Here is a 24,098-nt window from a genome sequence, read left to right as displayed (position 1 = left end):
CTCTTCAATAAATGGTGTTGAGATTCCTGGGTAGCCATCTAATAAAAAATTAAGTTGAAGCCATACTTCACACCATATACCAGAATAAATTCCAAATGGATTCAGCATTTGAATGTTGACAAGAGAACCACACAGGTACCAAGAGGAACCATGGGAGAATTCTTTTATAATCTTAGAGTGGGAAAATTATTCCTAATTATGACTCAAAAACCACAGGCTGTCACATAACAAGCTGATAAACTCAGCTGATAAAAGTTAAAAAAAAATTAGAGCTTGTGCACACCAAACAAACGAGCAAACCTGTATAAGCAAAGTAACACACAAGTGAAAATCTGCAAAGAATATACACAACTCAGCAGAGGGCTAATCTCCTTAAACCATGAAAATATAAACAAACCTCTAAAGAAAAGATTTATAAAAATATGGGCAAAGGATGTGAAAAGACAACACTCAGAAAAAAAAAATACAAATGGCTGTGTGCTGAGATGCCTCTTATTTTTTAAAACCTATTAGCTTGGCAAAAACCCAAGTTTGGCTGTGAAGACATGACATTCCCATCCATTGCTGGTGAGCATGTCCACTAGTACAGCCCTTAAAAGGGTAATTTAGCAATCCTCATCAAAATAAACGCATACACCTTCTGACCCAGCAGCCCTGCTTCTTAGAGCTGACCCTACAGGGAGAAGTATTTGGATGCATATAAAATGACATATGTACATGATTATAAATTGCAGCAAAAGATTAGAAGTGATTTAAATGCTCATTAATTGAGAACTGGTTAACTAAGTTAGGGGTCAGCGAACTCTCATTAAACTGGCCCTCTGCGTGCTTTTGCAGGGCCTGCAGTTGTGAATCGTTTTACATTTTTTAATGGTTGAAAAAAATCAAAAGAAGAATTCTATTTCATAACACATGAACATCATATAAAATTCTAACATCAGCATCTATAAGTACAGGTATATGGAATACAGCCGGGGCCCTTTGTCTACGCACCATCCAGGGCTTCCTTTACACTAGAGCAGAGAGGGGAGTGGTTTTCACAGAGACTGGATGGCCCACAAACCCTCAAATATTGACTCTCTTGTCCTGACTATCCTTGACTATCTGGTCCAAAAAAGTTTGCCAGGTTAGAGTATATCCAAGCAATTGATTACCACAGAGCTATGAAAAACAATGAGAAAGCTCTTTATGAATTGCTATAGAAAGGTTTCTAGGATATTATTACTAAATTTTTAAAACACAGATGTAGAAAGTGTCAATTACATTTATCATTTGAGTAAAAAAAGGGAGAGGAATATGCATAAAAATTATCTGGAAGGAACTACAAGAAATTAGTGAATAGTGGTGCTTAGGGAAGTAAGATATTATATGTGTGTGTATTAGTATTACCTACTCAAAAAAGTAAATTAAAAATTATTTTTAAATACACACTGTGCCAGATGAGAACATGGATTTAGGCCACTGCAAGTGCTTGGGCCTGGCTGGAACAAAGCTTGTGAGTGGGGCTGGGGGTGAGAAGGTGGGAGAAGTCTGTGGGGCCTGATAGGAAAGGGCTTGTAGCTTGGGCCAAGGAGTTTGCATTTTCACATATCCAAGGACAAAGAAAAACAGGATCAATTTATGCTTTAAAAAACAAGATTCTGGAAAGCAGAAAAGGGTGGTTGGACAAGGCTTGGGCCGGTAGGGAGAGAAGCGGGTGGACTGGAGGTAGGGGATCAGTGGCTGCTTCTGAGGGAGGACCTGGGAGGCTGGGGACCAGGAGTGCAAGGGAGGCTTACTTTTACTGTAAATGTTTTTGTCAGATTTATGCATGTGCATTCCTTTCCATGTGCATTTATTTCCTATAGAAATCATTTTGTTTATTTTTAAAAGGAAAGCCCTTCAGACCAGGTGTGATGAGGCCTGAACTGTGTCAGTGGTGTTGGGGGTGGAGGCGGTGGGGGGAGCAGGGAAGAAGGGGAAAGTTAGGAGCAGAGTTGCCAGGACTGACTGGAAGTTGGGGTGATGGGCCTGGAACTGCACCCACACCTTCGAGGACCTGGGGAACAGAACCTTGTAGGGAGGAGGGTTGGAAGGTAGAAAGTTCACCTGCCCCAGGTGACTTCCCTCTGACTTCCTGAGGCCACAACACAGGCATCTGGAAGGTACAAAACATCACCCAGGCACTCTGACCCCAGCAGGATATTTATAGCCTGGACATGAACTGGGGGCAAGCCCCATGTTATGCAGATGATAAGGTCCAGCCCAGGCCACCAGGAATCCCAGCTGGTCCCTTACTCCCATCTCCTTCCAGCCCTGCCAACCCCTTCCCTTCTCATAGCTCCAAAGGGAAGCCCTGCACAACCAAGCTAGGATATTCTCTAGAACTTCTGTGAGTCAGTAATTTTCTTTTTATCTGTACATGCTATATATGCCCCAATGACAGTGCACCACAAGCTCTTTGGAGGCAAAGACTGAAAGGTCTTTGTGACCTCACAGAGGCACACCGTTTCTTTTCTGTATGGTAGGTACCCATGAATGTGCTGTTTGGCTGGTTGATGGGGACTCCCCAGTTGTCTTCTTAACAGCACTGCCAACATACCCGCCCTCCCAACACATTTGCCCTCCGACTCTGCAGAGCCCCACCTCCACCGAAGGAAACTCTCGCTCGTCCAAGAAGTCAAGGGTCTGCTCAGTGTTCACCCCACTTTGTTGGTTCTCCACATTCAGCCCTCCTTTGCCCAGGTAGTACCACCCAAACAGAAACCCAGTAGCCAAAAGCTGTCTTTAAGCAAGTGTTCTGTTTGGCCTCTTGCACATGGAAGGGAACATAACAGTGAAAATGATAATAAGCAACAATAATCATCACTGTTTCAAAGAGACAGCATCAGTGCCAGCAGTTCCAGTGAGACCCCGGGGTGTCAGTCACTTTATCTGCAAACAGAAAATGAAACTCACCTGCCTCTGTGGGTATAAAGAGTGCTTATAATGCTTAGAAAACTGGAAATACTTTATAACTGCCACTTATTGCTATTGTTCATAAGAGCGTTGTGATCACAGCAATCAGGATGCCAGTATGCTCTTGATACATGTGAGGGTCAGTGCAATGAAATTAAGCGGGTACTAAATGTCAACCTCAGCTCAGAGCCCTGGACAGAAAATAAACCCATAACTCAGCTCCTGGGGCCACTGAAGATGGATGGTCTCACCCTTAGAGGGGGTGGGGCCTGGAATGTAATGGACTGGGGTCAGGGTCAGAAGTCCCTCAGCTCCCTTCCCAGAGGGAAGGGCAGATTCTGGGCATCTCACAAAGGAGCATCATGGATCTGCCTCTTTTTTTCCCCCCACCTCCTCCTAAGGGAGCAAGTTGTTTTCCTTCCTGCCCCTCTGGGCAGAGCTGAAATTGAAAAGACCTTCTTGTTCCTAACAAGTTATATATATAGCTCAGCAAATGACTGCTGGGTCTCCAGCCTCAGGGCTGGGAGCTGCCTTTTGCAGCCACCCCGGACAGTTGTCCCAGTTAGCAGAAAAGCCAGGGGCGATCTTCTGGTGGCCCTTTATGCTTGTGGCATAAACTGAAATAGCGTCCCACGTCTCTGGGAAGGAGAGGACCTCACTGCAGAAATAATTTTCCAGAAAGGGATGCGGTGTTAGCTGCCTGAATAACATGGGGTCCAGCGCCACCTAGTGTCTACTGTGGGGCTTGACGCGCGTCCCGCTCCTTTGATAGGGTGTTTTGGAAACTGACTGTAACCACCAAAGGGGCTGAACTGAGGAAACACAGTACAGAGCACAGGGTTGTCCTCAAGCCCACGACGAGGCTCTATGATTTTGGTGGGAGAAGCTGAAAAGTTACAATTCTAATGCGTCATAGATGGGGGTGTGGGGTGAAGGAATGGGGGTGTCTTTCTCTTGGAAGGAAGATGAGGTGACTCTCAAGTAATATTTAGAGTCTTATTCCCAGAAGATTGGCTTGGGTTTGTCTGCTTGAATATTTTTGCTCACACTAAGGAAAAAAATACTCGTGCTATTTTATGACTTTTATGCTTTTCAAACTAGGTTCTCAGTGTTCCCCCAGAGCCAGCATATGGGCTATTTACACAAGTCCTTGCAAGCTGTCTCATCACTGAACCCACTCCTACCCCTTGCTAATGTCTTTGTGGGACAAGCAGTCTCCTTTTATTATCCTCCCCCTTCCTGGCTGCTTCAAACCATCTACTAATCAAAGCCACCATTTGCTCTTTGCTGTACATCGTTCATTTAAACCTCAGCACAGCCCAGAGAGTGGATGTTAGTATTCTCATTCTATATGTAAGAAAACTGATCCTTGGGGAGGTTAAGTGACTTACCCAGGATCTGTCAGCTAATAAGCAGAGGTGCGATTTGAACCCAGTTATTTAGCTTCATATCTTTTGTTCATTTCACCAGAGTATTCCATCTGCACCATGAGGGGGTAGCCAGCTAGTGCAGAGGAAGCTACCGTATCCAGGAGGTTCTGCAGAAGTCAAACACCCCTCCAGCTCACAGGACACTTCCTACTTTGGACCAATCCCTGTGACCCCAAGGCTTGGCTGGACTCTTGGTGTTAACACCCCTCCTTCCTCACAGCATCAGTCCTGCTGCCTCTAACCCCAACACAAACACTTCCGCAGACTACACTCCACACTTGGAACCAGCCCAGAGGAATAATGAGAGCAAAGAGCAGGGATTTGGCAAACGTTCAGATTGCCAGGAGAATCGTGGATTTGTCTGCCTCCCTGGGTCTTGGCCTCATCCAGTGGAAAACTGAGAAAATTCCCTGCTGGCTCCTCCCTTCCCCTCCTCCCCCACCCCCTTCACCACTCTCCACCAAATACACACACCCTCCAGAGGAAGGTTAAGTAAGGCCACTCTCTGGAGTCCTCTGAAACAAAATTGTTGCTTAAATATACAGATTCAGAAATAAAGTTTAAATGGGTAACACACTGTAGCAGGATACAAACGCCGACCTCCCCAAATGGGGTCAATGTCCAGGCTGCCGGCAGCCCGTGAGAGGTGGTTTGGGGTATTGGAAGGAGCACAGGATTAAGAGAGCTGGACTTAAATCCTCAGTCTGTCACCCCCAGCTGAGTGACTTTGGGCAAGTTGCTTAACCTCTCTGAACCTCAGTTTCCTCATTTGTAGAATGAGGGCAATTTTTAAATTACCTACAAGGTAATAGATGAACAAGTGCTTTATAAAGGCTGCAGGGTCGGGGGTAGCATATGAAGGAACGAACAGTGGGCATTAGCAGGATTTAGTTAAGAGATTTTTATTCGCTTGGCCCTTTCCTTACTGCCCCCCTACCCCGCCATCCAAAAAGAGAGACGTCTCTTACAAAGTGTATCTTAACACAGACGCGCGCACACACACACACACACACACACATTCTCGCAGTCTCTGAGGGCTCATCACTTTTTTAGAGCTAACTGATCTTGGAAAACAGCTTTTCCAATAAAGACCCAGTGGCCAGGGACTGCTGGATGTGCTTTCTTTAGAGGAAGCAGGAAACACGGAAGCAGGAAGATCGATGGCAGCACATCCATTATTTGCAAGAGGAAGGCCCAGAAAGGCTATTTGCTCTGTTGCCGGCTAATAAAGATGGACGTTTGTGGCCAGCACAGGAGCAAATGCGTCCACAGCAGCCCAGCAGAACTAATGCATTCAAGGGGAGAGGAATAAAACCCTGAGGAGGAGCTGTGAGAGAGCCGGAGGTGGGGTGTGGCATCCTCTCTCCCCCTGGTGAAGCCAGCTTGAAAACTTCTCGATTTCTTCACACACTCCACTTCTAATTTAAGGCGTCTCCACCCAGTTTGGAAAACGCTGTGCCTCTTGCACAGAGGGAGGAAAGAGCTTCCTAAGAGAGACTCAGGAAGAACAAAGACCTCATTAGAATCCACCACTTATTCTGACTACGCATTCCCAAGAATCTCTATTGATGATCTCAGGTACAAATGAAGTGGTAATTAAGGATACGATGCAAATGATTTTCAGCTTAGTAACTCTCCTTGTAATTGAAATTTACTAAATTAAGTCTGAGATTTTTTTAAACTGGGTCTTTAAAAAAAATTCCCACAGCTATAATACCCACTCTCCTCCCTGCCACCCACCCCTCTGTAATGTAATTACTTAAAAAAAAGATCTACCGTGGGGTTGACAGTGCACTGCCTACGGATATGTTAAAGTTGGCGCTCGCTCTCTGAAATGCTGGTCTCCAATAAACAATCCCCAGGAAGCAAATGAGGAGGGGGCCTTGCATCAAGCTGCTGTTGTATTATCACACATGGGACAAGGAAACTGGACGTAGGGCTGGTGGCATTGGCAACGCTGGACACAAATTTCTCAGCTTCTCTCTCCTGGTCCTTTCCTCTGATCTGGAGCGAACTGAGGACGGCTCAGTGGAAGGAGTGAACGATTATTGCTTTATTGGGGTAGGAGAGGAATTGGAATCTTTCCGAGGTCCTGACAAGGGTGCTGACTCAGGAGACGGAGGGTTTAGGGAAGATCAGAAAGCCGTCTCTGTTTTCTTAGAGGCCAGAGAGCCTAAGCTCAAACTGGAATAGCCCTGGGACACCTCCAAATCCTGTCCCCTGCCACCTGGTGCGACCACCGCTCGCCTTAGCTGGTTTCTTCCGAGCGGAGGGCCATGCCCACCAGGCTCAGTCAGCCGGGTGGGAAGCGATAGGAGCCTTGTGGCCTGAGACCGGGACCCCAGAGGCGCTCCAACCTCCCATCCTCACCCCCACTTTGGCCCTTGTCCAAACAGTAAAGAGGACTGAAAGTTGTCCGGAGGATATCTGACCTTCCAGAAGAGCACATTAGCTGTTTCATTGAACTCAGATGAAAACACCTGTTTGCCTTTGAAATCAAGCTCCAGTTTCCTCGAGAGCAACCAGCAGAATTGATGTGGGAGAACAGGACCGAGTCCCCAACAGCTGCCGCCTTCGTTCTCTTCCCCTCCCCTCGCCGCCCCACCCTCTGGGCACACAGCTTCCTGAAACACCTGGAGCTAATTGGCCCTCACAGTCCAAAAGTCCAAGGCTGCAGGTCCATCTGAGAACTCAGTAAAATGCAGCTCTCTGGCAGGAAGCACAGACTGAAGGAAAATGCTTCCTCCCACTGACCCCACCCCTTTATTTAAAACAAAAAATTAAATGAGATATAATTGATATGTAATAGTGTATTAGTTTTAAGTGTGCAACATAGTGATTCGATATGTGTATATATTGTGAAATGATCACTACAATAAGTCTAGGTAACTTCCTTCACCTCACATAGTTACAATTTTTTTCTTGTGATGAGAACTTTTAAGATCTATTCTCTTAGCAACTTTCAAATATACAACACAGCATTACTAACTATGGTCACCGCACCGTGCATGACATCCCCAGGACTTATTTATTTTATATCTGAAAGCTGTTTTCTCTCCATCAGTTCCCATCACTAGTGTTTGAAACTTTAGTAAATGTTTAACCAAACAACTTCTGTTGGCAGAGACAAGCAGCAGAGTTGTTTCTGGAGAGCGTAATAGGTGTTTGTTCCATTAGTAAATCAGATTTTAAAAAAAGACAGGCAATAGCAATCTCGTCTACAGATAAGCTCGCACTTAAAACACTGGCCTGAAGTAACATGGGCGTGTTTTCTGTTGGGTCCCAGTGCCCAGTATGGGGCCTGGCACATGGAAGGTGCACAGTAAATATTGGCTGGATGAATGAGTGAATAAATGACTCATGGTCACAAACTTTTAGTAGCTTCTCAATGGTACAGGGAAAATGCCCTAATTCTAGAATCTGGTATTTAGGATCCTGCAATCAGACGCCAGCCTACCTTGCCTGCCTGGCCCCCTCAGACATTCTCTGCATGCTGACCGCACTAGGCCAGACATCAGAGTCACCTGGAGGGCTTGTTAAAACACACCCAGCAGGGGCGCACCCCTGGGGTTTTTGAATCAGCAGATGTGGGGTGGGGTGGAGGATTTGCCTTACTAACAAGTTCCTGGATGCTGCAGGTGCTGCATGTCAGGAACCACACTTTGCCCACACCTCTCCATTGCCACTAAGGGCACCCCTCCCCCCTGCATCCCTCCAGTTGGTCAAGGTCAAATGCTACCTTGTCAACAAAATTGAATAGGCGAGCAGAAACTGCTCCTTGACCCTTCCACACCTCCTAATGCTACAGACCCCTACGCCCTCCAGGACACTTCTTATTTTATCTGTTCAGCTGTATCTCCCTGACCTTGCAGGTCTACAGCGCCTGCTTCCCTTGACCCACATCTGCCCGATCTTCTGCTTCATTCTCCACGTTTTGGAATCCCACTCACCCTCTGATGCCAGCAGAAACCCCACTCTCCCGGCCTTTCCAACCTCTCAGTAGAGAGCGCCACCCCGTGGACTTGGAACCTTATCTTCCACGATACACTGACTTCCCCAGTGCATCAATTTCCTCACCTCCCTCACTCCGATGGAGCTCCTTAAAGGCAGGAGGCAGGTCTCAAGCCTTTTCAACTCACCCCTTAAGGGCCTTGTGCAATGTGGCCTTATAACCGGAGTGAACTAAAGACATGTTCCTTGTGTGCTCAAATTCCTTCCGCTTACTGAGACCTTAATAGGGAACTTAATAAAGTACCTGATACTGCACTCCCACCGGGGATCCAAAGGTGACTAAAACACAGAAAGTGCCCTACTATTAATATCTGTTTTCCAGTTTAAATGTCACTGCTCATTATGCCCACTTTGCTTTTCTTCCAGCCCCTGGCCTGGGCTGTGACTGACCTACAGAGACCACTGGATATCCTTCCTCATCTAAACAGGTGAGGGGTCCCCATCACTAAGACACAGTTCAAGTTCTCGCCTTACTTGTTGTCTCTGAGACTCGGAAGGGAAGGGTGACTTTCGGTGGTGAGTCAAGTGATGTGACTCATCCAGGACAGGTGAGAGGCAGATGAAAGGAGACTTTCTGCAGCCTGCTGAAACATCAGTGACTAAGACCCAGGGAATGTACCAAGAACATTCTCAGTTCTCAGTTGTGGGCACCTGAAAGGGCGGTGCCTCACCCCATCCTCCTGTCGTTCGGGCTTACAGCTTCATGCCCTCACAACCTCATGATCCTAACAGTTTGTTATAGAAACCCAACTTAAGCAAAAGGGGAACTTTTTGCTCACCTTTGTGTCTTGACTCAGGGAAGCTCATGGAATTGAATAAGGAGCTATTGCATAGGAACCCGGATTTAGGGACCAAAACTGGTCCCAAGTATGCCAGGACCCTCTCTCTGTCCACCCAACTTTCATTTCTGCACATTTTTTGCATGTTGGCCTAACTCTCTCCTGCCACAGGTGGGAGAAGGGGTACCACGATCAGCCCAGTCTGGGTTCCACGCCTACCAAGGCCATATGAAATGGGAGGGGGACTGTTCCCCAAAGGAGAGATGGGTGTCAGGCAGACCAACATCAGAGATCCACTACAAATAGTTATGTCTTATAACATTCCAGGCACTGAGTTAAGTGTTTTACATACATGATCTCATTTGATTCCCAAGCTGATTCTATGAGGCAGGTCCTATATAAGACATTTGCCTTTCTTTTTTCTTTCTTTTTTTTTTAATATTTATTTATTTGGCTGTGCTGGGTCTTAGTTGTGGCAGTCTGGCTCCTTAGTTGCGGCTCACCCACTCCTTAGTTGTGGCATGCGAACTCTTAGTTGAGGCATGCATGTGGGATCTAGTTCCCTGACCTGGGATCCAACCTGGACCCCCTGCATTGGGAGCATGGAGTCTTAACCACGCGCCACCAGGGAAGTCCCTGCCTTTCATACAAATGAAAAGGCACAACACAAATTGTAGCTAGGTCCTTTCTGCCAGCTCCAGTGCTGGGCTTGGGACACTCAGAAAATATGGTCTGGAAATGAGAACACATTTTCTTTGGAAATAAACACATTGCTTAGGAAGAGAACCTGTAAACCAATGTTTTAACTCTGGTTGTCTCTATATCAGTAGCTAAGAGGCTAAGACAATAAATGTTGCTTATGTTTCCAGTTGTTAATTCTGGATAACTTAAATCTCTCTACGAAGCTACCAGCTCTCTGTGAATCTACATTGAAGGGAAGTAAGTCTCATCATGGAAGATCAAAGGGGCTTCCTTCCCTGTCCCATCCAGTCAAGAATACACATCCTTTGCGATAACATTTAAAAGGACAGTCAGATTAGATCAGAATAAGGCATGGGATTTTCTCTCCAGCCACAGGATATATGCCATCAGGAGAGGTTTTCATGGGTCCTGGGACCCCACTCAAAGAAGACCCTCTCCTCTCTGCTTTATTTCTATAACCAGTTCTTACCTGTGCTTCCTCCAAGAAGAAAGGCTTTGAGACTTGCTCACAGCTTTACCACTAAGAGAAAATGGATCATAACATACCCTGGTCACCGCCTGCTTGAGAGGTCCTGTGTTCCACCAGGGGTGTGGCTCTTTGGGTCCCAAGATTCTCCAGGGCTAAGAGCAACCTCTCCAGTGTTCGTACTAGACTGTGAACTTCATGCAGTTGCAGACTTGGCCTCTTATGTTCACCATCGCATCCTGACTCCCAGCACAGTAGCTGGCACACAATAGGTGCCCAATAAATGACTGTTGAATGAATGAATGATATTCCATTCTCAAGTGATGCCTCATGTAACTACTGAAATTAGTTGGTAACGATGAGCCAGGGTCACTGTGCTGGCCACTATAGTTATGAGCAGAGGGGACCATCTTTTTTAGTTTCAAAATAAGGACCCAAGTTTGTCAAAGACACCCAGCACTGGTCAGACCTGAGGGTCCTACTACTTTGGTTTTCATCAATGCAAATGCCAACTCTTTTGGTAAATATTTTCATAAATTCTCTATAATATTCTGCCATGTATTTGTTCAATATAAACATACTGGCCACAGACTTCAAATCTGGGGCAAAGAACATTCAACTGAAGTCAGATGACCAGAGTTCACCAGTTCTATCTCCACTAGCAAGAGCTAGTTTTACTGAACACTTACTATGTGCCTGGTGCTTTTATGCATGATCGCATTTAATCTTCAAGAAAATACTATGTAAATGATGCTATAAACATCTCCATTTTACCTATGAGTAATGTGGGGATTCTAGGGCATGAATACATAGTTCAGTGCCACATAGCCACATGGTAACTAGGGCAATCGAGGCTATAATCCGTCTGTCTGACTTCCATGCTGGTGTTCTCTGCAGCAATTCACACTGTAGCCTTGCAAGTCATTTAACCTCCCGAGCCTCACTTTTGTCTTCTTTCTAATGGGGATAAAAATCATCTCACGGGATAAATATTATGTTGCTACATCGTGTAAACTGTGAAGCACCACTTACCTTTTAAGTTAACATTGTTATTGTTCCAGATTCAACACGAAGTGTTGGAAGCTAGCAGTACACTGATAAATGCTTTTCTTCCCCCACAGTCATCTTGCCAATGCTTCATTCATCAACAAACTTTACCAAACACCTGCTTTGTGCCATTCACACAAAGATGAACGAGGGTGTCCTTGCCCCCAGGGGGCTCACAACCTTATGAGCATTTCCATTGCTTAATGAGGCTCAAGGTTGGTTCTACGCTCACCCCAGGAGTCACCATTGCCTGATAGCGTTCTATTCCTCTGGAAGAAAGGCAAAGGTGACGTTTGAGCCTAATGGTCAGACCCCTCCTACAAATGATGGTACAACAGCTTGTTTAATCGGTTCAAACAGCTCCTTGCTTTCCTGGCCACACGACCTTCGGTAAATTACTTGACCTCTTTACAGCTCAGTTTCCTCGTCTTTTAAAGGGGGTGATAGGGACAATTTTTAATAATATGTGTACAGAGTTTAGTTCAGTGCCTGGCATGTAGCAACCGTTAGCTGATGTGCAGGCAAAGGCAGTGGGAACAGCAATACTGGCTGCTGCAGGGACGAGCGTATGAGCATGTGAAAGGGGACACAGTGGCCATTGCCTAGAAGGAGGGCAGATCCTTAAGGAAGGGGGAGGGAGATGCACCCGCTCCTCAGTGAATTGGGAGGGGGCATTTGGAACGAAGCACCATTAGACAGCCCTCCCTTACACAAGGTAGCCAGAGAAAAAAAGGGCCAAAGCACCAAGTAATAAAATCGGAATGCCTTTTCCACACTGAAAACTATTGTTTGTTGGCAGGTAGGGAGTATCAGGTATTTGTGTTATGCTTTCAAATTCATCATCTCATTAGATCCTCAAAACACCCCTTACCCACCAGGCACACAAGAAGAAAATGATCACCCCCATTTTATAGATGGTGAAATTGAGATTCATGAGGTGAAGCCGTTTGTTTGAGGTCACACTGTTAGGAGTGGTGGAATTGAACTAGCATCCAGTGCTCAGTTCAGGGTTCAACACCATCTTCCCAAGCAAATCTTTGCGGAGAAAACTTGAAAAAATGTGGACGCACATCTGAGTCACCTGGAGGAGCTTTAAAACTCCAGATTCCCAGGCCTTCCTGACACCTACTAAATAAGAATCGATATGTTACAGGAGCTCAGGAAGCTCCCTCGGGGGAGCTGATGCAGTTGGGCTGGCGAGGTGGACTGGTGTCTGGAAGCCAGTCGCAGAAGCAATAATGCTGTGTTTCTGGCTATAAGAGGGTTTGGAGGCTGCTATATGTCCGGCTGCTTCGGCCAGGAGAACTGCAATAGCCCACCAGCTGGGGTTACACCCATCAACAACGCTGCCACTTCTCTTGCCCTGCCCCGTCCACTTTCCGACTGCAACTAGCGTGAGCATGCCTCTATCCCCCACTGACCCACATGCTCGCAAATCCTGCTTAAACCCTCCTGAGTTTTCGCAGACCCCTAGCCTGACTGACAAACACTGCCTGATTCCACTGCATTATCCACCACTTTCTTCCTCACAAGCCTTCCTTCAGTCCCTAGAAATGCAGAGATCCTCTCCTACCACAGGGCTTTTGCACTGCTGCCATCTGCAATGCCTAGGGCTCCCCATCCTACTGCCCCACCCCTTCCTCTAGTTAACGTCGCCTCCTTCTAATCTCAGCATTATTTCGTCAGGGGAGTCTTCCTTAACCCCCATCTAGGGCAGAGTCCTCTGTTACATGTTCTCTTAGAACCAAGTTCCTTTCCTCAGCACTTCTTGTCACTGATTACAATTGTGCGTGAAGAGTGTGGCTATTTTATTTAGGTCTATCTCCCTTCACCACCGGCCGTGGAGAGGCGAGATCTTGGAGAAATCTGTCTCCTGTCTGCCCTGCTCATCAATGCCTTCTCGTTGCTGGGGACTCAGCGAACACGTGTGGAACCGTGTTCCATGTATGTCTTTAATAGAAGACATGATTTGTATAGTAGGACGGGCCAGCAGCCTGCTGCCTCCACCTCACCATCCCCAGGAGGCGGGACGTTTGAAAGAGGCCTGTGTGATGAAGCCATTTTGACATTAGTGCCCCGTCAAAGTGCAAAGTCTCGAGGTTTTATTGCCAAGTGACACACACAGCAGACACTCCCGGCTTTGTGCTGTTCATAACCCCCAACCCTGACCCTGAGGGACTCCCACAGTCTTCTTGATCTCTGTTTGGTTTGAATTTTTATGAGGTGAATTATTTTTATAACCAGAAAAGGCCATAAAGAGAATTTTTAAAGTCTGCCAGAACTGGGTAAGACTCTAGGGCTACATTAGTTTTGTCTCTAAAAAAATCATAAGTTGGGAGGAAGCGTAATGTATTTAATGTATGTCTTTAATAGAAAGTATTTTTTAAAGCCCTAGAAATTTAATTGACATTTTTCTGGGCATTCTGAAGTAAGAAAGTATGGTTCAAAGGTCCTCATTGTCCCCCACACAACAGTGTGTTGTTACCTTTAAGGGATGGAGCAGAGAGTTTGAGAGGCGGACCATTAAGATATGAGCGAACTCTCAGAGAAGGGGCAATTGCTGTCTGTCTGACTGATGGCACCTGAGATGAGCAGAGCAAACACAGGAGCCTGGTTCTCTGTGCCAGGTAGTGTCAGCCCTTCCCCCTTTAAGCTCCCCCTTTCTTGGCCCTCACTTTCCTCCACTGCATCCTTCCCTATCCCCTGCCTCACCCCAAACCCTGCCCTGCAGAAAGGAAGGCCAGGGATGGAGTGAGATTATTTGACTTTGCACAGCATTCGTTACTTTTTAAAGCCTGAAGATTTAGTAGGTGTTTCTGTTTGGCTCTGTTAAAGGATAAAATGACTGCATTTGAATTTCACTCACCCGAGATGGTTCCTCCCCTCTGCCTGCAATGACCCTGGATTCTGGCTCACTTCTGGCTTCTTACTGGTAAGAATCTCTTTACTCAGTTAGTAGAAAGAAATATCAGATAGCTGTTAAAGAATTCATGCTTTTAGTTGCGTCTGGAGGTGACGGCAAAAGGCTGCTTTGACAGGAGCAGAGCAGTTAATAATGGCAAGAAGGTCAGGGGACCCAGCCCCAGCTCAGTCAGGCAATTCTCATCTCCTTTAGTGTCGGTGGCTCTTACCAAGTGACTTTTCTCCCTTTATCTCTGATGGGCCAGATCTAATGGTATCCCACCTGCTAACCTGTCATTGAGTTTTGAGCATTGGAATGGGAGTGGGTGATAGAAGGAAGAAGTTTTAAGCACACCAGATGTTTGGAGAGTCAGAGGAAACAATTCTTCCTGGATTTAATGATCAGGTGGGCTGGGAGACTGGCAGGCAGTTGAAAAGAAATGTGGTGGACTGGTGTACCCTCCTGGTTCTTCTCCGCAAGACCACTGTACAGAAATCTGTAAGAGTTTATGTGACCAGCCCTTATTCTGAATTGTATATGTCTACCATTTGATTATGATTCTATTGGATGGATCGATGGATGAATAACAGCCTTATTCTCAGTATTCATCCACTGCAGCAGACACTGTCAGTGCCTTGCCCATATTATCTCTACACACCAAAGGCTGCTTATTTCGCATACCTGCCACTCTGTCTCTGAGAGCCTTTGTCTGGCCAGGGGAGCACATGAGGCCTGGGAGCCAGAAGAGGAGAGTTAATGTTCTAGAAGTAGCCCTCAACCCATGGTGGATAGGGACTTGGTGGATAACAAGCCCAGTTGCCTTGCATCTCAGTTGGGGTGACCGAGGCATGTTTGCATGTTGCCCTCAGTGGTAACTACCTAATTACATATCCTTTAGAGCCTTTCTTTCCTTCCCTGTATCCCTTCTCCATTGCCCTTCCAATGTTTCCTGGGATCACCTTCCAAATGAACTACTTGTCCTGGAATCCTTGTTTTGGAGCACAAGTCTGTGGGAACCCAAACTAAAACCTCCAACTTACTGATTGCTCTGACATATGACTGAACAGTCCCCAGGGGTCACCCTTAATCTTCTATCTGCTTCCTAAAAACAAGAATAATCTAGTTGGAAGAATAGTGACATTTAGCCTCGTTGGAATAGTATTAAACCCTGTCAAAGTGCAAATTCACTAGATTTTATTGCCAAGTAATGTGCACAGCCAAACTTCCCCACCCTTGAGCTGTCAGTAACCCCCTCCCTGACCAGAGGGACTCCCACAGCCTACTTGATCTCTGGTTTGAATTATCATGCAGTGCATTATTTAGCCCACACCTAATTGGAATAGTATTAAACTCATTCTTAATTAATTCTCTCTGGAAACTCTCATCTTATTAAGTATTTAACAGAACTTCAGTTTCATTACTGAAGCTGATCAGAATCTGTTATTTAAGGACTGAAAGGAGGACAAATGTCAGACCTACAAGCCCATTTTCCTGGTCAACCTTCTCTGATGACATGGTTTTCCCATCTCTAAGGCAGTCATGTTTGTTAAAGGAACAGTCCTTTTAGCTTTTCTCTGATTATTAAGTTTCTTAATTCTCTACAGCTCCTCAGAAAACTTTTGATAGTTTCAAGCAACACTTTAAAGTGATGATTCTCTGCCCTAGGTGTGCATTGGAATCACCCGGGGAGCTTTTATTTCCAGGGACTCTTGGGACCCATGCCAGACCAGTCAAATGGCGGTGTCCGGGCAGCAGTAGTTTTAAAGTTCTCCAGGGGGTCCTAATGCGCAGCTAGGGCTGAGAACCACTGATTTAAGGGGCAGAGCTTCTGAGGCAATGAACACCAGCTGCCCCGGGAGCTGCAGCTCTGGGCAAAGCAGAAAGGGTTAAGAGTGTCATAGATGGCAGCCTCACGTGACAGCACACATCCTAATAATCCAGTCTCTGCATGTGTGGCCCCTCCACGCTTCACTCCACCTTCCACTCACGCTTCGCTCCCTGCACTTGAGCCAAGAGGCCTCAGGAAGCCTCTCAACAAGCCGCCCACGCTCTAAGGAGAAAACATCCACTATGCAAGGCAGTAACCTTTTGTTCCCATCAGAGAGCAAAGAACTCTGCTCCCCAAGGAGATTTCAAATCAGGAATTTTATTTTCTCGTTTGAAAGTTTGTGCCGTTGAGCCTCATGCATTTTCATTTCCCTATCTTCCAATCTGGGTAATTTGTGCTCCTGGCTGAACCTTCGGGTATTTTCTCAGCCCTGGTGGATGTGGCTGCTTTTATCCCTGGGGCATCATTCTAGAGTAGGAGTTCCTCATATTCCCAGAAACAAAGAAATCCAAAAAAAAAAAAAAAAAGAAAGAAAATGGAGCCTACAAGCTGTGACATCAGTCTACGACTGGCCTCTATTAAGCCTGGCCCTTAATGAGCTTAGGGCCTTGGAGGACTTCTTTAAGCTTGATAATGCTCTCTCATAAAACGTTAAGAAACCACAGTGACCATTTGGGACTTCAAGCCAAATGATAACACAATTTAATTAAGTTGGTCCGTGAACTTTCCAAGATGTTTGTGGATTTTGGTGTGTACATGCGTTTTTCTGAGGAGACAGTCTCGAATTTTCATACGGGTAATGTGACCCCACAAAGTTTAAGAATTAGCGATTTCACGCTTCCTCCCTCTCTCCCAAGAGCCGAAACACAGATGTTTGACCTGAGGGACTAAGGCTGAAACTTTCAAACACCCTTGGCCTCCTCCCTCACCCCTTTACCATACAGGGGCTCTGGAATGTCATAGCATGTAAATTCCTGGTCTAGAGAAAGGGGATATAATGTCACAGAGCACCTAGAAGCAAAGGGTCAAGGGACAAAGTGCCCTGGCTCTGAGGGTCCAGCAGTTCTTCAGCATAAAGACCTGGCATGGATTCTCAGGTGGCCCACGAGGTTCCCAGCAAATATTGTCCAAGACAAACGTACCTGAAGGCTGAGGGCCAAGTTAGTCAGAATAACCTCCCTCTCTTCTGGAAGTAAGTGGGGTTATTTTCTTTCCATGAATTCTTAAAAAGCCTTGAGAATGTGGTCATCTGTCACTGTCAGGCTTTCCCTTGCATCAAAGCAGACGCTGATGAGTGGAGGGAGAGAGAGCTGGAGCCCTCACCCTGGCAGACACTTCACTCCCTCACCTTGGCCAAGTCTCATCTCCTCTGTTATGGGGAAGTGATTAATGATGTCTCCCCATCAGGGTGGTGGCACAGGACTTTGTAACTAAGTTCCATAGAGGGGAGGGGAACCGTGAGTGTGGATGAGGGCATGGCGGGTAGGGGGCACATAGGGAAGCGACATCTCGTGACTGTCTACTTGTGCCAGGCCTGTGTTAGATCCAAGGATACTGCAGGGTGAACAGCTAGCTGCAGGGCATGCTCAAACGAGGGGGCAACCACAGCACAGAGCCGTACTGGACAAAGTCCCCAACCCCAAGGGACTTACTCTTGAAAGGGGCAGAGTAAATCTTTATACTGCTGGTGACAGTGACTGCCAATCGTGCCCCTTTCTCTTCTAGTAGCACTGTCCGGTAGAACCTTCTGTGATGATGAAAATGTTCTATATCCACCCTGTGCAATGCCGTCACCATGAGCTACATGTGGCTGTTGAGCATTTGAAGTGTGGCTAGGCTGACTGAAGAACTGAATTGGACATTTTATTTGATTCTTTTAGATTTAAATAGCCACATGGGGGTAGTGGCTACCAGTATTGAGCAGTGAAGTTCTGGAGTAGCCCCAGTTTTCAGCTGGGCACACGGTCACTTGAAATAAAGACTGTTTCACAGCCTCTCTTGCAGGCATGTGATAATGTTTTGGCCAATAGATGTGAGGGCACATGGTGTAAGTGACTTCCATATTATGCCCTAGAAGAAAACGGCTTCCCCTGGCTTTCTACTCCTTCTTGCTGGGTGGAATGGAAGGTAGCCATGCACCATCTGGAACCAGGTGATGAAGACAACACCTTAGGGACAGCAGAGCAATCAGATAGAAGGAACCTGCATCCCTGAGGATGACTCCAGGTAGCAGAGTCCCAAGTCCAGCTCAGACGTCTACGTGTGGAGAAGCTAAGATTCGATTCTTTTAGCCACTGTTATTGTGGGTCTCTGACATCGAGCTGCACCGATATCCTATCCTAACCAATATACTGTCCTCCTCTCTCTTACAGAGATTGTGGGGAACAAGTGTCCTAGTTATAACTTTGATCATGCGATTGCAAAGCTTCTGTCAGGTCTTCATGCAGCTTAAGGGCAGAACCCCGAAGTCAGAGATCTCTGCTTAGCAAAGCACCTTGGTGAGCTGGTAGATCTGCAAAGGTAGACGTGAGCTTAGTTGGGAGCAAGGGATGGAGAGCTAGATGCTATGCATGAGAAAGAAATCAAAATCCGGAGAAGACTGGTCCCTACAAAGGGAAGAAAGGCCTGGAGAGAGGAGAAGGATGCACCTGAGAAACAGCATCAAGATGGGCCCAAAGGATGGAACGGCCAGCGGGAAATTTCCCCAGGTGGCAGTAATTGATGGGCTTTCACACCAATGAGGTCTGTTGTTCCCGTTGTTCCTGTAACCGCTCCATTGCTCCAAACACTGTTCTACGCCACTGCTTCATGTTGTGCTTTGGAGAAAATGAAGGATTTAGGGCAGTGTCCAGCCTGGGACAAAACAGTGGGGAGAATGGAGCAGTTCTAGGAGGCAAGATACACGGTAGCTCAAGAGTGCAGTGGAAGCAAGAAATCTGAAAAAAGAGGTGACTAGGAGACAAGTAAGCTCCTTATGGGGAGGGGCACGCTGGCTTCCACCATATGTGGGATGGGGTCCTTGCCACTCTGCTTGATGCTGGAGAAAAGTGTCACCCCAGAAGTCTGTATAACCTGTGACATCCAGGCAGCTGACACCGGGTTTGCGGTTTCCTGTGGCACTATCTTTCCTCCTGGCCAGCTCCCAAACACCTGACAGCCAAGCAGAGAAGAGAAACAAATGTTTTCTTCATGCCTGCTCTGCATTGGCCTGGATGAAAGGAGATATACTCCTCTTAAATCTAGAGCGCACAGTCATTAGGAAGAGTGAGAAAATCTGTAATTGGTCAGAAGGCCAAGATGGAATGATGAACCTGGTGTTTGGAGACATAGGGAGCAGGACCTTGGGAATTCTGGATTTGAGATGGGCCAGAGCCCTACGTCTCAACTGGCTCCTGAGGCAGAGCATGTAATACTTGCAGAAAAGTGTTTGCTGTTGTTACTGCTAATAGTAACACTTGTGTTCAACATCCAAATATACTCTGTTGACACTTGCTCAAGTGATGGAATTTTAGGAGCTGTACCTGGGGCAATAGAAAGGTGACCGTTTTCTATGGTAACCCTCCTGAATACGGTCCTATCATTATCTTTAGTCAGGTCAAGGCATAGACTGAAGGTTGGGATCAATTGGGAGAAAAACATTTGGGGATAATAATCATTGATGTTTATTGCCTTCTATGTGCCAGTATTATTCTAAACACTGTATAGTCTATATATTCTTCACAACAAGTCTATGATGCTTTTTTTTTTTTTTTTTTTTTTTTGCGGTATGCGGGCCTCTCACTGTTGTGGCCTCTGCTGTTGCGGAGCACAGGCTCCGGACGCACAGGCTCAGTGGCCATGGCTCACGGGCCCAGCCGCTCCGTGGCATGTGGGATCCTCCTGGACCGGGGCACAAACCCGTGTCCCCTGCATCGGCAGACGGACTCTCAACCACTGCACCACCAGGGAAGCCCTATGATGCATTTTAACAGATAAGGAAACTGAAGCTAAAACAGATTAATAACTGGTGCAAAGTCACACAGCTAGTAAGTGGTCTGGCAGGGATCTGAACCCAGGCCAGCTGCCATCAGAGTCCACACACTTAGCCACTACCATTTTCTGCCTTTTTGCTCTGTGGGTGTTGTACTTGGGCCTTGGGTGCACACAACCCTTCAGAACCATTCAGAGCCCTCCCACGAGCACACAACCTAGAGCAGAGGGCCATAACCTCAGATGGCAGATATCCTGGGATGAAACCACATGGCTATTAAGGTGCAGCTTAGACGGTTTTGCTTTTGTTAGCTACATACATCTGTTTATCAGCTCATAAGAACAGTGTTTCCAAAGCACTTCTGTTATTTGATGTTTCAAGCAGTTTGGATACCAGGCAAACAAGAATTTATTGTCATTCGAACAATAAAGGGTCATTTTTCAACCTCAATTTTAATTTTACTGAACTCGTAGCTCCCTCATCTTGTTATTTGTTGCCTGCCAAAATAACGACACCCATTTTTATTAACTTTTCCATTTAGTGGGAAAATATTTCATTTAAATATACATGGATAGTAGTTCTATTGAATACAAACCTTAATGAAGCTCATTTTGGAGCATAGCAGAGTATCTGATTGAAGATTGTATACATGGTATATTTCTCTCTATCCTTTCTTAGGTTAATAAATCCCTAGAGACCAGCTTAACTGTCAGCTTGACTCTTTTATCACATACCTATCCAAGTACGTAATGATTCTGGAAGACAATTTCTTCTATTTTGAGATAGCATCACTAATCCTAGAATTAGAATTTGAGGTTTATCTGATACTGACTTTGCATGGTCAAAAAATACTTTGGAGATGATGACATTAATTTTTAAAGAGGGAGGTCCAGGATGGTCATCCTGTTATATAGAATCTGTATTTTAAATTTGTAATACATCTTAAGTTCTGTATTTTGGCGTATATTGAACCCATATAACTCCATTGGTAGAAAGCAAGGAGAAGGTTTTAAATTTTTCTGTTGTATTAGCAGTTACATCAGATGTTGCAGAGGAGAAGATAGACTTGAGCAGCTTGTAAAAGTAACGCATTTGATTTTCATTTTGTCAGATTCGTAGAGTGATTTGAGGATTTAACCTCATCCTAAAAAGGCTCTAAGTGAGAAGCATGTCAGTTGTATTGAAAAGGGCCTCAAAAGACCTCCCTGCAGGATTCAGAACTTGTACGGTATCATCAGCTAATGTCAGTGCCACTGGTGAAATCTGGTTTCTCAGATAAAACAGGATCCCAAGAAATGACATTTACAAAGTGTGCGTCTAGGCAGTTTGGAGCAAGAATTCACACTGCAGTCCTCACTGCTGGCACAGACCAAATTGTGAACATTTTTAGCATGAAGAGCTGGCACTTAGCTCTGACCCCTGTGGCTAGAACCTGTGAAGAAACAGATAAGGGGTTGTACAGTTTGCTGCTAATAACCATGTTCTCTCGACACCGTGGAATTTTGCACAGAATTACCCAGAAGGCATACAAAAATGCTCCTTACTTCAGTAAAACCCCCTGTGAGTGAAAAATACATAGTGATCATTGGAGAGATTGGAGTTTCCTTTTTCTAAAGTTTTTGGAGTGGACTCTTAAGTTTCTTCCCACCCAGGGAAAAACTGCTCCAGCACTTAGGCGGAAAAAAGTAAAATTTGTTTGTTTTCAGTGTGAGTCATGACAAACCTAGGGATTAGAAACTTAGGAAGAGGAAAACTTATCTGAGTGAGGATAGTAGCCAAAAACCTCAGAGCAGCGTTGGACAAAAGATCCTTTTCAGACGTGTGTGTCTGATGATGTTGGGATACCCTGCACCCAACTACCCACACTTCGTTGGGCTACACGATGCCTCAAAGGCTCAAACCAGTCTCCTTTTAGGCGAAGGCACATCTCCACAAAGTCAAGTAAAATGTCATCTGGAAGAAGGGATGTGTTTATCCAACATTGCTGATTTTCAGACTCTCAGAGTCCCTAAGGGAGAGACTAAGGACGGGTACGTTTGGAATATGGTACTGAGTGGAGAAGGGAAAGGGGATCCAGTAATGGGTTCAGAGCATGAGATGGGCAGTGCCAGGCATGAAGGAGGACCTGGGTAGCCCAGGAAGCCTGGGTGCCTACGTTTTGGGAATAGGAGGTGAATAGAAGCAGGTCATCCCTGGCTGCATCTCCAATGAGTCCTCATTGACTATGACACAGGTATACAGATACTTTAAAACCAGCTTTTCATAAGCTGTTGTTATGCAACACTTGTCCTCATCAGTCACAAAGCCTCAAACCTCGCTGCACCACACAGTGGTGTGACTCTTTCCGTCATGTCTACGCAGTTCTGGTTTCAGTGTCTCTGCCGATCACAGGCATTCTGGATTGTTCCCTTCCAAAGTGCTCTGAGCACAGGGGCAGCGGGGGTACCTGAAATCAACAGAGGTTGAGACTCATTGCAACCATCAGCCCTGACCTGCTCACGTGGATTTTCCTACCAGAGCTGCCCTTAATACCTAAATAACCAGGCAACGTTTCCCCCTCCGGCCCCACTCCACCGCCTCCTGCCCTCTAATAGGGGCAGGAGGCGAGAGGAAAAATGTCAGTGAGTCTGAATTATCCTCACCCAGGACAATAAGCCCTGTAATAATCAGGAACCGTTGGGGTTCCCCTAGATATTTGTTCAGCATCCTCCCTTCACGCTCTGCTTCGCAGATGCATCACTCATCAGGCCCTGAGTCATGGATGATTTACCAGCTTTTTTACCAGTCGCATTACTTCACAGTGGGTGGAAGCTTCCAACTGGCCTGTAGCCCTCCGAGGCTAAAAAACAAGCCTATTTTCTACCACGTTGAGCTTTTAGGCTCTAGCAGTTAATATACCTGAGCCCCAAAGGGCGTCCTTAAAATAGGGGAGCTCCAGATAGTAGCCCTGACCCGTAGACTGATCTGTTTCTTGCCTAAATTTTAAAAGTCCAAGTCTGCCTTTCCCCCTCTTTCTGGGAAGCTGACCTAAACAAGTAAGGATGTGCTATAAATGTCTTTCAAGACTTGACTTGTAGGTTCTAATTATAATTAAGGCGATAATAATATTACTTTGTATTTTCACTGTGCCTTTCTTCCAAAGTGCTCCAAGCACTCTCAGCTGTGAGAGTCCGTTTGTGTCTACTTGCAGATTCTAATTACACCTTCTTTGGATTCTGGTTCTGAACTAATTTTCCTTCCCAGAGCCTGGGGCACAAGGTTCGCATCACCCGGGCTAACTTTCCTGGGTGTTTGGCCTGCCCTCCACCCTGTTATCAGATGGAGGAGCTTTTCACCTGGTGGCTGAACCTGACCTTGCAGGGGGTAAGGTTCAGAAGCGCTGCGTGACTCCGTCCTGTCCCTTCCTGCCAGGATCTGGGAGCCTCTCCACTGGTGCCCTCATTTCCCAGACTCCCCGGTGCCAGAGTGAGCTCGGCTTCCTGCCTCTGCCTCCAGGGACAGGCCTCTCCTTTGAACAGGCTGGAATCCTAAGCCTGCCCTCAGTGGACTCTGCACCCTCCTTGTCCCAGCTGCAGGGAAGGGATGGGCTTGGGCCTGCTCATGTCCCTGCTACTTTGTGCCAGTGTGACTGGGGGCAAGTGTCACCCAGAAGCTTGGTTTTGTCTTCTGGGATCCCTTAAAACTCGTACTGTGGGTTTTCCCCTGGCCCTGGAAGGAAACTCAGGCAGGCCCTCTGACTTTTCTGGTCCCTCTTAGCTAAAAAAAAGAGGCCTGTGGTCATTTAAGTCTCAATCCAGAAATAAAAATGTCCAGTCCTATGTAATAATAAAAACTCTGAATCAGATTTAAAGTTGAGGTCTCTCCTGGCTTCTAGGTCAGGCCAACCATGGGAGGGAGGGCAGCTGTGTTTCACTTTCCTTCCCTACTTCTTCTCTTCCCTTAAACTGCTGACTGCATTTTCTGACCGCCACCCTCCCAAACACACACACACACACACACACACACACACACACACACACACACACA

The 24,098-nt window shown here is 46.2% G+C and overlaps 1 long non-coding RNA gene across 1 annotated transcript in view; it reads left to right on the top strand.

Moving 5' to 3' along the window:
* The window catches only part of LOC113633571 (uncharacterized), a 119,515-nt gene that overhangs the window by 37,775 nt on the left and 57,642 nt on the right, over positions 1-24,098 (top strand). Inside the window, exons 5-6 of the long non-coding RNA XR_003438251.1 lie at positions 8,745-8,806; positions 14,208-14,304. This is a non-coding gene — a long non-coding RNA (uncharacterized LOC113633571). The remainder of the gene's footprint in view (positions 1-8,744; positions 8,807-14,207; positions 14,305-24,098) is intronic.

Source organism: Aethalodelphis obliquidens, unplaced genomic scaffold (genome assembly GCF_003676395.1).
Source record: "Aethalodelphis obliquidens isolate GAN/ISIS:26980383/991018 unplaced genomic scaffold, ASM367639v1 scaffold40, whole genome shotgun sequence".
In the NCBI taxonomy this organism is placed as follows: Eukaryota; Metazoa; Chordata; class Mammalia; order Artiodactyla; family Delphinidae; genus Aethalodelphis; species Aethalodelphis obliquidens.
The sequence above is the reverse complement of the archived record's forward strand: the minus strand, read 5'-3'. Positions and strand labels throughout refer to the sequence as shown.